The sequence below is a fragment of the Gymnogyps californianus genome, chromosome 2 (assembly GCF_018139145.2).
Source record: "Gymnogyps californianus isolate 813 chromosome 2, ASM1813914v2, whole genome shotgun sequence".
NCBI lineage: Eukaryota > Metazoa > Chordata > Aves > Accipitriformes > Cathartidae > Gymnogyps > Gymnogyps californianus.
In genome coordinates this window covers 27253633-27267061 of record NC_059472.1, presented here as the reverse complement: position 1 = coordinate 27267061, position 13429 = coordinate 27253633, and positions in this window count along the sequence as shown.

The window sequence follows — 13429 nt, the reverse complement described above, 5'->3', positions numbered from 1 at the left end:
CCTTATGCTTTCACTTGCTCTCAGTTTGGACCCATTCCAGAGAACATAAAGTACCAAAGTCTGTTCTCAGGTGAGTGTTATAACCACTATGCTCTTGGGTAAATAAATTAATTATCTCTTATTTCACCTACGCATCCAGTCTGAAAGCTCTTACAGGGTGGGATCTTATGGCTAAATATCAGTTTGTGGGTCCTGGCACTACAGGTTTCAGCTCAGCATCCAGTTATGTGATGATGCCCACAGCACTCCAGTTGTTGGCTTCTGCTTACAGGAAGAAATGTATGAAACTGTACCTAAAAGAAACTGTACCTCCTCCATGCACCATTCATCCACTGTACTCAGTGAATGAAAGAGTCTCAGTTAGACTCTTTGATGAAGAATTTTATTGAGGCAAAGTCTTTGATGAGGCAGTTACCTCACCTCCTACAAAAATTGGTAGACAATTTGTGACTCTACAGGAAAGAGAAAACTTCTCAGCAACCACTTGTGGGGGTACTCAGAGGAGTCTGCAGCCAGTCTCTTCAAGAGGAGTTGACGGAGCTATGGGAGCACAATTGAGCACAGGTGTGCCTATGGGTCTGTATTATTTTAAGTTGGTCCTGCAAAGAGATGAAAGGAAAAGTGATGGGGTAACTTCAAAGGCACTTGCTTAAATCTAGTCAAGGTTTCACTTAGTTTCTCTTTTTAATAAGAAACAAAAATACTAAAGGAATTACATAGAGACAAAATAATCAGGGGCACTGTAATGGACTTCAGTGCCATGAGTACCAGGGGCTAATGTGAGAGACTGCAGTAAAGATGTGTATTGTGGGGAATTACTCCAGCTACAAGTCATTATTTCCAGTAGAAATAACATATAGTACCATGAGTCACTGATGTATCTCATGGGGAATTTGCAGGAGATCTCCTTTAATTAACTTGAGTCACTAGTGAATGCAAGTAAATAAATCAATGCAATCTTGATCTTCTTAGAATTGAATGGGTAGAAGGTTCCTTCGTTGCCTCAGGAGTCTCTCTCATGTATTGTTTCTTGGTTATTCAGATTGATTGGGCTATTCACTGTGGAGGTCCAAGTTTCCCTCCTTATGCCTGAGAAGTTGCCAGCAAACAGAAGAAAGGAGGAGATAGTCTTCCTCGGAGCTAGCACTGGGTTTCAGTGGTTACCTGAATTGACAGTGCAGTTAGCGCAAGTTCATGACAGCTCCTGTTCCTCGAAGCCCGCTCTTTTTCCCTCTCTGCATGCATGAATTAACACACCAAAGGCAAGTTAGTACCAGGATCTCCAGGAACTTTTTTTTAGGGAGTCAGCAAGATCTGCTAAGGCAAATGAATGAGTGTCAGAATGAGGGTTTCTAATCGTGGTCCTGTTCCCAAGATGGGTTTTCAGTTATGTTAATGGCATTAGCTGACTACGGAGGGAGAGAGGAAAAGAGATCAGAAGGAACTAATAGCAAGTACTGTGTGTACGTAGGCCTCTACTCGTCATTTTCTGCTTGTGACTGAGCAGGTAAATCATATTTCACACTATTGTTTGGAGTTCCCTGACTGAGCAAACGCTGCCTGATCCAAAGCCCACCCAAAATTTCAGGCAGAAGATTGACTGGCTCTTTTTCAGTCCTTTTACAACAAATGACTAAGCTAGATTTGGAGCCGTTTCCATACCGGGCACAGTCAAAACAAATGCAAGGACTGAGAAGTAATTCTATAGCTTTGTGCTTCAAATTCACATTCTCTGCTGAGGTCAAACATCTGCTGACTAGCGACAACAAAATCATCTTACATTACGTGTCAAGTGTTAGCATAGCTTAAAAGACAAACCAATTTCAAACATCAGAGAACAGAATAAAGTTTAAACCGTAGGAGCAGTAATTTCTTACTCTGGAAATCAATAACATTGCACTGAGGAGAGCTGCAAAACCTCTCGTTTCTATTGCCATAAGCCAAGGCTCTGATTCCCACTCTAAGCATTACTCAGTTTCAGCAGACTTTGATCCTCTCCAGGAGGAAACAAGGATCCGACCTCTGCCTGAACTTGGGTCCTGCAGAGAAAAAGATTCCCCAGTTAGAAAAATAGAGGTTTCTGAGCTTCTCATACATCTGTTAGCTTCCCACCAGGCAGCGTGTGCACGCGCCTGGGTAGCATTCCTGAGTATTCTCCCCTAATTAACCTCTCAGAGAAGGTTGCCAGCTAATTTGCTGACCAACCCCAAACAACTAAAAAAAAAGACGGAAATATAAAAAAATGCCAGGCAGTGGTTTTAAGCATGATTCTTGAATTAACTTTGCCAGCTAGAGCAAGAAAACAGCCCTGGCTGCTGCGCAATAACCTCATTCCTCAGTCTGCTTCTAACACTGGTCCTTCCTCACCCCCAGCCTTTCTCACTGGGAAGTTTCCTGATGGGATTAAGTCGTTATTAGTTTCCTTGGGAAGATATAATGGAAATCTCCCAAGGGGAAGGAGCTGTAAACATAGACCAAAATTCAGCTCACTGCAGCTCCTAAAAAACATACAGATAAAGCAACAACCTGAGTTACTGTTTTGGATTTGTGATGAAAACAGTGTTGATAACACAGGGGTGTTTTAGCTATTGCTGGGCAGCGCTTGCACGGCGTCAAGGCCTTTTCTGCTTCTCACGCTGGCCCTCCAGCGAGCAGGCTGGGGGTGCACAAGGAGCTGGGAGGGGACACAGCTGGGACAGCTGACCCCAACTGACCAAAGAGATATCCCATACCATATGACATTGTGCTCAGTAATAAAATGAGGTGAGGGAGGAAGGTTGGCCAGGGCTGCTGTTGCTTGAGGACTGGCTAGGCATAGGTCAGTTGGTGGTGAGCGACTGGGGTTTTTCTGCATCACTTGTTTTTTGGGGATGGGGGTGGTTTTCTTTCTCTTTGTTGTTTTCTTTTTTTCCCTCTCCCCCCCCGCCCCCCCCCCCCCCCCATTATTAAACCATCTTTATCTCAACCCATGAGTTTTTGAACTTTTACCCTTCTGATTCTCTCCCCCATCCCACTGGGTGGGGGAGTGAGCCAGTGGCTGTGTGGTGCTTAGCTGCCTACCAGGATTAAACCATGACAGTTAGGCTTGAAACCCTTCCAGGGATTTGCTGAAACTCACACATTAGGCTACACGAATTTCTCGCAACTTCCATAAAGTGGTAAACCAGTATACTCCGTCCCATCTGGCATAATTTTTCATCTCTGATTCCTCCCAGGTCCTAAAGGTCTTCCAAATACATACTTCCACTTTCTCTCACTGGATTTGGATTTCCTTCTCTTTCTCCTGATGCTTTCTCCTGACACTTCCTCACACACACCAGCCACAAACCAAACTTCAGCCCCCTGTCTCCTGTCTCCATCCCCACCCGCTTTCCTTCCTCTGCTTGCATTTCTTCCTCCTTGCTGATCCTGTGGGCCAGTCTCAACACGGGGTCAAGGTCTGAAAGCACATCAAGTCTGCCAGTGCTCTCACCTTGCTGCAACCCCATTTGCTCCCTGCAAGCTGCCCCAGTCACAGCATGAGCTGCTGTGGCACAGCTGTGTGGGACACAATGGGAGGATGCCTCCGTCTTCCTAGCTCGCCTCTCTGACCTCAGGCTGAGGTTTGGTTCTCTCTTGCCCCTATCCTGCTTTCTTCCACTCTTCCTCACTTTTCCCATCTTGCCAGCCACTTCAGGATCAGTTCTCTCTCATACAAAGGAAAGAGGGTAAAATACCTAAAAATAAGTACAGCTGTGAGTGGACTGGCTGTTGTTCTGCTTGCTCTCCATGTAGCAAGGCATAGCAGGGGGAGATTACCAGGCACGTAGGATGGAGCTAAGGAGATGTAAAAGTGAGGGGCCCCACCCAGCCAATGGGGATTTTTCTTCACGGGCTTGAATGCTGCTCACTATGGGGCTTCAAGTGCATTTGAGCTGATCAATTCATGAAGACAACTATATGACATGGCTTGCCTGTGATGGTTAGAGGTTTTTTTCACTGACCCAGTTCTTTTCATCTCTCTGTTGCTCCAATTTGCTGTCCTGGAGAAAGGGATAGGGTAAAGGTATAACAGCTGTTTTAGGTAAGAAGATTTTTGATGTTTAACATAGCCTGGCATCCTAAGTACTATCAAATTAGCTATGGTTGACACTAATATGTTGGACTGTAAGTTGCAGTGTCCCACAATGCCTGTATATTCCCTTCAGGATACCTACATCTTTTCTGACGAAGTGGGTCAAAAAGCTGGTAGGACTGCTTAAAGTTTTTGCACCTTGATGGTGACCTGAACACTGTACTGCAGGAGTAAGAAATAGCTAGTGGCTGTATAACAGTTCAAGTCATGGATGTTAATAATAACATATGATAAGAAAGCAGCCAGTCTGGGATGTGGAGCTGGACCACATCCACAGCACCACAGAAGAGACTTCTGGCAGACGGTGACTCCTCATCCTCACCACGCTTTGTTCATGACTGAAGGAGTCAAGCCCCTGCCTTAACCAGCAAGTTATTGCTAAGGACATTGCACCTTTCTGTCTTTTGGGGGGAGTTCCTCAATGTTTCTACCAGGCCACTTAACCTATAGTGTGGGGAAAAGTTTTATGTATCCACTGTTCTCCAAAAGTTGTGAGCCCTTGAATAAATGGTGCAGTACTGAACACCTCAGAGCAAACACAGCAGCTGGGAAGCTGAGGAGTGGCCCTTTCTTGGACAGCTAGGAGTGGAGTACACACCACGGCAAGTAATCCCCTTGATTTTCAGGATAGCAGGATGTGATATGAAGCTCCTGTCCCTAGAACGGCTATCTGGCAGGAATCACTGGTCTTGTTAGATCTGGGACCTTATTACCCTCAATCCAACTGTGGATACTGGTCCATCTTTCCCCAGAGATGGCTGTTAAAATGATAGACCAGCATCTTCACAGACAGAGTGGTTTTCATAGCTTAATGACCTTCTATCTTCCTGGGATAAATCAGGTTATATCAGAGGAGATTGCTATCTATTCTGGTTACTTGCTTAGAGCCCCTAGACATAATCAAGTTCATTTCTCTGCCTCCTTGTTTGAGGGCAGATTTTCTTTTGTGCCCTCAAAATACTGTGTTTCAGTTATTTATAAATGTTCATCAGATCATTTGCCTGTACAAATTACAGCCTGAGTATTATCTGTGAACTGTGTATTTCCATTATTCATCCTGGTCTCTGCTCCTGATTGGATGCCTGAAACTTTATGAATAGAGAAAAAAGTGAATGATGAATAGTGAATCATGAATAATAAACAGAAGATGAGTACACTTTTTCAAACTCCTATTCCTCCATGAATATATGTACCCCTCTATATCAGTTGCCTTCACCAACATTCATATGCAGAGAAAATAGATTGAAACAAGACTAACAAAAAAAGGGCAGGAATGCAGCTGAATCAAATCAGGAACTGTGGTTTTTTGTGCATAGTTGTGAATGCACTACTCAGCAGTTTTTCAGCTCCAGTAAAATCCAACTGTTGTGGGGACAGAGTTAGCTGGAGAGGCAAGAGCAGGATTTTTCTCCACAAATCCCGCACTAACTTGTCCAGGAAGGTGGACGTGTCGCAGTGCTTCTGCTTTCTTCTGCTTCCTCAGCTGTAAAATAGAAATAATGATGCCTTTCCTTCTTCCTGTAGCACCCTCAGACCTCTGAATAAATCGTGCTAAGTGAGAAAGAAGCATTTTTAAAGACTCATCAGTAACTGGCATAAATCATGTCAGCCTTTAGATTCTTAGCCTTTTAGGTAACTTACAGGTATGTTCAATGCAGATGTTGCTTAGAGATTATCCATAAATTATATTTTTCCCATGACAGATAATTGATAGGTTCTGTGTGCCTGACTTGCTAAATCATGTTACACTTAAAAAAAAAACTTTGTTCATTTAAACAAAACTTTATTTTCTTGTGCAATGTCCAAAACTTAATAATTATTACTTTCCTAAATGGCAACGATTTGCCCTCCTAAGCCTGTAAAAAAGTCTTCTAATTTAAACCCGTAGAAACATCTTGGCAGTGAATGGGGGCAATTACAATCATTCTTGTTCTAATTTATACAATTATAGGAATGTATTTTTTCTTAGCTGTGGGCTCCAGCTGTCTAAAGTTGCTGACCAGAATGGAAGCTGTGAACATACTTTTTTGAAAGGAAGAAGATTTTCTTTAGATTGTGAGATTTGTACTTTCCTTTTTCATGTTTTTAAGAATGGTTCTGAATGAATTACATGTGCATATCTAGCTTCTTTCTAGTTAGGGATTCTACATAACTCTTGAAGCTTTGTATGAAAAGGCAGCAGGATTTTCATCTTTAGAAGGTAAAAACCAAATCTCTAGGGTCTCACCTGTAAAAGAAAAAATAAATAAGCCTGAGCCTTCCATATGTGATCTAACAGTTAGTAGCTAGTTATTATCAAGCCATTTTGAACATTTTGAAATTCAGAAAAGAAATGTTCATAGCTTGAATAAAAACAGCCAAGCCTTTCAGGAACTGCTGGAGGGTACTCAGCCAAAAGCATCCATTAGTCACCCAGAATTACCCCTCTAAATCAGACAGAAGAGGGACTTAAATCTGCTTTTCTCATAGAGTGAGTGTCTCAACCTGCTTCCAAAGAGCCTTTTGCCAGCTGGGACCCAAGATGGTTATGCTGAAACCAGCACTCTTAAAATAGTTTTGGTTTTGACTTTGGCTTTCTTAGTCACAAAAGTCAATCACATCAAAAAATTCCCGGTATGCTTTAACCGCTCTAACTGGTATTGCGTAGGGTGAAATACCTTACAGATATGCATTAAACAGACCTGTACAGCTCTGCTTTTTAACACTTTCCTGCAGTGAAATGCCAGAAATTTCTGCATTTATGGGATGCCAGGATTTGAAGATTTTTCTGGAAGAGCTTTTAAAATAAAAAGTGTTTTTAACAACATTTTATACTATTAAAGTACGTAAGCTTTTTTATAAGTACTGGATATACTTTCCTCAACCACAGGAATAAGTGGTGTGTCTGTTTAGATTTTAGCCCTGACTCTCTAAAAAACTATAATCAGGAAGTTCAAAGTACCAGTCTAGCCTAAAACTCAGTTAATGGAAGTTTTGTGACCATATTTTTGCCACTTTAAAAAATAATAATACAGCTTTGCTGATGTTTCCTTTGGTGTTCCAATGAACTGTAAATTAGGGTCGCCCGTTTAGTGTCCTTTTGAATCATCAAATTATAAATGCATTTCATCTGTCTCAAGGTATCACAGCAAGAATTACAAGATGACTTTTAAAAATGGCTAGTAAAGCACTGTTGTTTGCTTTGTTCTAGATCTCACCTCAGACAATCTCTTGTCTCTGTCACTTTCAGAGTTAAATTACTATTTCCACTGTGCCTACACTTGTAATAGCAGCTGCCTTTTCACTGCCTGTCACTCACTTTTCTAAGCCCGCCCCATTCCTGCTTTTATCTGTCTGCCTACAGTGCAATTCTCCGTTTCTCCCAAGGAAAAATTATATATTTAATATATAAATACAAAATATAAATATACCCTGACCTTCCTTTCCTTTTCCCCTTGCCTCTCATAATGCAGGCAGTTCCTCTATGCCTTTTCCTCTTAATCCTCAGTTGTTCCAGTAATCCCATGCCATCCCATTCTCCTCCTTAGTCTTCTCCTTAGCTCCTCAGTATGCTCTGGCTCTTTTTACATCACCATTGTCCCGGTTTCAGCTGGGATAGAGTTAATTCTCTTCTTAGTAGCTGGTACAGTGCTACTAAGAGAATAGCAGTGTGAGAATAATGTTGATAACACACTGATGGTTTAGTTGTTGCTAAGTAGCGCTTATCCTAAGTTAAGGATTTTTCAGTTTCCCATGCTCTGCCAGCAAGCAGGTGTGCAAGAAGCTGCACATAAGGGAGGGAGCATAGCCAGGACAGCTGACCTGAACTAGCCAAAGGGATATTCCATACCACAGGACATCATGCCCAGTATATAAACAGGGGGGAGTTGTCCGGGAGGCGCAGATCGCTGCTCAGGCATCGGTCAGTGGGTGGTGAGCAATTGCATTGCGCATCACTGGGGTTTTTCCACCCACCCATCCCTCTCTTTTTTTGTTATATTCCTTTTCATTACTATTATTATTATTATATTTCATTATTATTATTGTTAGTATTGTATTTTATTTTAGTTATTAAACTGTTCTTATCTCAACCCACGAGTTTTACCTTCTTTCCCAATTCTCCTCCCCATCCCACTGGGAGCGGGGGGAAGGAGTGAGGGAGCGGCTGCGTGGTGCTTAGCTGCTGGCTGGGGTTAAACCACAACAACCATACAAGCAGGTTTACTCTTGCTCTGGCTGCCTTGGACTTGAACACAAATGAGCACATACTTTTGGAAAACTCATGCTTTTTTTGGCTTCAGTGAGGTTTTTCTTCTTTCCACTTTCTTCCTGCTTCCCTAACTGCTTGTTCAGAAAGTCCTCTGGAATATTTTCTTGTTCTCCTCTCTGATTACTGGGGAGAGAAGAGTGGTACTCAGTAAGGCCATAATTTTTATAGTGTTTTGATTTGATTCTTTTCACTTTCTGCTGTGTCTTATCTGTGAACACAAGACCAACCAGTGTGTCTGTGTCAAAAAGATGTGTCTTTCATACACATCTTTACTCCAAATCTATTTCCTTATGTCCAAATGAAAAGCTTTTCATGTCTCTTAAAATTGAACAATCAGGCCAAGCTGAACACAGCTAAAACAAACCTCTTTTAACCTCTCTTCCTTGTAAACTTGTTTCTCAAACTTTTTGCAATTGCTTTTCATTGGCACAATATTGCCATGCTGCTCTTAAATGGATGTGATCTTCAGTTGAGATGTCTGTAGTTCCCAACTCCACATCATACCTCGTTCTTGCAGTCTTTCCATCTAACTTCTCTAAGATACATTTCCTACCCACCCAGACATTTGAGACTGTCATATAGATCCCATCATCTTATTTCTCTACGAGTACACTGACATTTTCCCTGACCTTTCTCTGACTTCTCACGATAATGAACAGCTCCCCAAAGCACCCACAGAGCCACTTTAAGGTGGGGGTTTTTCTTCTGTCAAACCTGCTTGGCTAGCACCATATTGAGACCATCATCATCTTGCTGATCAGTATGTCTGTTTGTAGGGGTTATAGCTGACTAGGTGCAGGCATCTTTAGATACAGGTGTCTGTGAAACAGCTCATTTCGACTTGCTTTTTAGTGGATAGAAAGAAATAAGGCATTGCCAGATCAGATCCGATGTGTTGATACATAAAAGTGTCTGTTGCCCTTCACTGGCTGTAAAGGAAGCTGGGGATCACTAGCTCAGATGCCAGTATCTGCAACTGAGATATCTGAAACTATTGAGAAGAAACCCACTTTTTTGTGTTTTTGAAGTATTTTGTCTTAGTTTTTAAATTATAAGCGGTTGGGAGCAATTCTGTATCCATACCTAGATCTGTGCAAAGCCTAATGCAACAGGGTTCGAGGCCATGAGTATGTTCTCATGGTGCCACTGTAATGGTTAGACTCCAAGTTATCAACAGCATCAAAATGCTGTCCAAAAAAGACTGAAAAAAACATCTTGCAAAGGTTAGAGGAGCCACAGTGATGTATAGCAAGAATATGGAGGCATTCAGAAACAGTTAATTGATAGCTTGTGTGGCTGGTATTCACAGTGCTGCAGTCCCAGTGACTCTAAACATATGGCAGCAAGGATAATGCTGAAAAAGAACAATGGCATTTAGTCAACTGCAGTATGTAGCACTTATTTATTTATTACTAACAGTGGTATGTAAAATTTTCTTGCTTTCCTTTGGAGGAGGTTTTAAAATTAAGATCTAAGCCACTGGGAGAAAACATGAAGTCCTCAGACTTGTATAACTATGGGTAACTTTTAGTGAGAATTTCGCCTTTGTTTTGCTGCATGATTGTCTTTTAGCAATAAGTGAAATTCTAGGGCTTGTGCTAATTCTTTTCACTTCTTCTCATGTCTTTGATTTTGCAGACCACAATGACCTTGTTTGGGTAAGAGATCACTTAACAGGGATATGACTGAGATACATAAAATTATGAGTAATATGGTGATGATGAATGAAGAATGTTTATTCAGTATTTCCCACAATATTCTTATTCTTTTCAAAGAGCATCAAATGAAATTGCCAGGCAGCAGATTTAAAGCAAATAAATGAAATACTTTTCCCTACATGCTGCAGAGTTAGCCTGTGGAATTTGTTACCAGATTGGAAGAAAAATACCAGACATACACACACACAATACAGTTTTCCGTGGAAAGCTTGTTGTTTAGTTCAACATACAAATCCAGAGTTGCAGTAGTGTTATTCTGCTTATGCAAATCAAATGTCACTTTTTGTCTCACCTAACTCTTGGTATGTATGTGTTAGATGGAAAAGTAGGAAACCAGGGAAGAAGGCTACTGGTTTACCTTTCTTGGCTCCTTCACTCTGGCTTAAGTGGAACCTCTGGAGCAAGGAGGAGACTTTTCCTTCCTGTAGAGCAACCAAATACTGCCCAAGCAGAAAGATTTTGAAATGCAACATGGGATAGACAAAATGAGCCCAGACTGGGAAACTGCTCCGAAGATCAGGGAGCTAACACAAAGGCAGTTTTCAAAGGTGATGGAAAGAAAGAGGCTTTTCCAAAGGATCCATAGAAAATTTTCTAGAATTTGTTGTACCTTGGAAACTCAAATAAAAATTGCTGGATTAAGGGAAATTCTGGAGGAAAAGACTTGGCATGTAAGGAACAAGGGGCAGGGCAGAGAGAATTGGTTCCAAATCGATTTGTTTCAATTCAGTTTTACCCAGCACATCTGGATTTTTGTCTGTTTAAAAAATGTGTGCTCTAAGAGCTCTTCACTTTTCAGATACAAGTTCTTTTTGGTGCTTTCCTAGTGTTCCTAAAGGAAATTATACTAGCAGATGTACCTCAGAGTTTTGGCTTTTGGGATCATGTCACATCCCTGTCACAGAAAGTTTCTGTAGCCAATGGAGAGTGGCAACCACCATCAGAAAGTGACTCATACCTAACTTAGGAGAAGATAAGTGACCCTTTGGAGGCAGCTGTTTCTCCAGTGACTACACTAGGAGCCTCATGTTTAGACTAGGCACTTGACTTTCAGATGTCTATATTTATGGAAGAAAAAAATCTTGCCTTTTTTTTTTTTTTTCTGTTGGAAGGGGTTGGTATTACAACCCCCCAACATGTACCCATGTGAGTAGGCTGGTGGACGTAGTATTGTATGTGCTAACCAGTGTAGTATGCCGAGCATACGCAAGCTGTCAGCTCACCAATAACAGCAATAACCCTCGCAAGAGTCACATCTCTAAAGAAGCATTATGGTTTGGTTCAAAATGCCCTGTTTACATTCAGCTCCATAACGAAGCTCAGCCCAATTTTTCCTTTTAGTCACTCTTCCAAAAGTGCCATTGGCTCTTTGACAGGAGAGAGCACTTCATCATCTCTAAGAGCATCATTTGACAATAGGCTAACAGGCTCAGAATGTGATCTGAAGTTGTGAAACAATTGCTTTGATGGCTTTCCTCAGCTTGGTTACAAGAAACCTTGCTTGACAATTTATTTTGAACATCTGGCCTACTATTATTGAGCATCTATTTATAAAGCTGGCCTCAACAAAACTCTCATAGAAGTGTCTGTCTTCAATCAGTTTGTGTGTGTCTTGTGGCAACAGAATATTTTACAGACATTAGTTCCTAATTGTCCAGGGTTTTCTTATACAAATCAGCATTCCTTTCTGGAGCTACTTTATTTATATATGGTTTTTATTAACAGAGCTGTTTCTGCATACAACATAAATGAAAACAACTCTATTAGAGAAGCTGTGAGTCATTGCCATCATTTTATCAAATAAATTATTTCAAGATCTCAGACAAGGCATGAAAAGTCTTTAACAAACAGCTAGCAATTCCTTAAAATACATACAAACCACTTTTTTTTTTCTGCATTTGTATTAAGTTCATTTAAAAATCTTCTGGTTTTACCAAAGGTAGAGAAGCAATTGTAAGCACATTTGGAGATGCTATGGGATATCAGGGGGAGGGGAGAAAGAGGAAGCATGATTCTCATTCAAGAACAAAGATACAGCATGGAAAGGTTTGATGTACTACTGTTATTACATGGGTACATTACGTATCAACTCAAGGCATATTGGGGAGCGATAACAGTTCTGTGTCTATCATATTTTACTCATCATACATTTCTGCTTTCACAAAAATCCTTCTCTTACTTTTCTAGAGATCACTGAAGTTTGATGTTGTTGAGTCAGAAAGATGCCTCTCTTTAGGAGCATTTTCTTGCTCTGCTACATATGACAAAACTCTTTGTCCTCTCGTCTTCATTCAGCTGTCCTGGTTTCAGTTGGGACAGAGTTAACTCTCTTCTTAGTAGCTGGTACAGTGCTGTGTTTTGGATTTAGTGTGAGAATGATGTTGATAACACTCTGATGTTTTAGTTGTTGCTAAGTAGCGCTTATCCTAAGTTAAGGATATTTCAGTTTCCCATGCTCTGCCAGCAAGCAGGTGTGCAAGAAGCTGGGAGGGAGCACGGCCAGGGCAGCTGACCCGAACTAGCCAAAGGGATATTCCATACCATAGAATGTCATGCTCAGTATATAAATTGGGGGGAGTTGGCCAGGAGGGGTGGATCGCTGCTCAGGCACCGGTCAGCGGGTGGTGAGCAATTGCATTGTGCATCACTTGTCTTTTCTTGGGTGTTATTTCTTTTTTTTTTTTTTGTTATATTCCTTTTCATTACAATTATTACTATTATATTATTATTATTATTGTTGTTGGTTAGTAGAATCTTTTATTTTACTTTAGTTGTTAAACTGTTCTTATCTCAACCCATGAGTTTTACCTTTTTTTTTCCTCCTCCCCATCCCACTGGGAGGGGGGAGGGGGAAGCAGCTGCGTGGTGCTGAGTTGCTGGCTGGGGTTGAACCACGACAACGGGGCTCTGAGCAACGTGATCTAGTTGAAGATGTCCCTGCTCATTGCAGGGGGTTTGGACTAGATGACCTTTAAGTGTCCCCTCCAACCCAAACTATTCTATGATTCTATTATTCTATATGTGACATAAAATTATATATATATATTTGTAATCATTTGTATGCCTCTGTTTTGGATGATCCTTGGAAGTGCCTTAAAACTGAGAATGCTAAGTAAGTGATTCATAGGAGATTGTCCTGGTTTCAGCTGGGACAGAGTTAACTCTCTTCTTAGTAGCTGGTACAGTGCTGTGTTTTGGATTTAGTGTGAGAAAGAATGATGTTGATAACACGCTGATGTTTTAGTTGTTGCTAAGTAGCGCTTATCTTAAGTTAAGGACTTTTCAGTTTCCCATGCTCTGCCAGCAAGCAGGTGTGCAAGAAGCTGGGAGGGAGCATGGCCGGGGCAG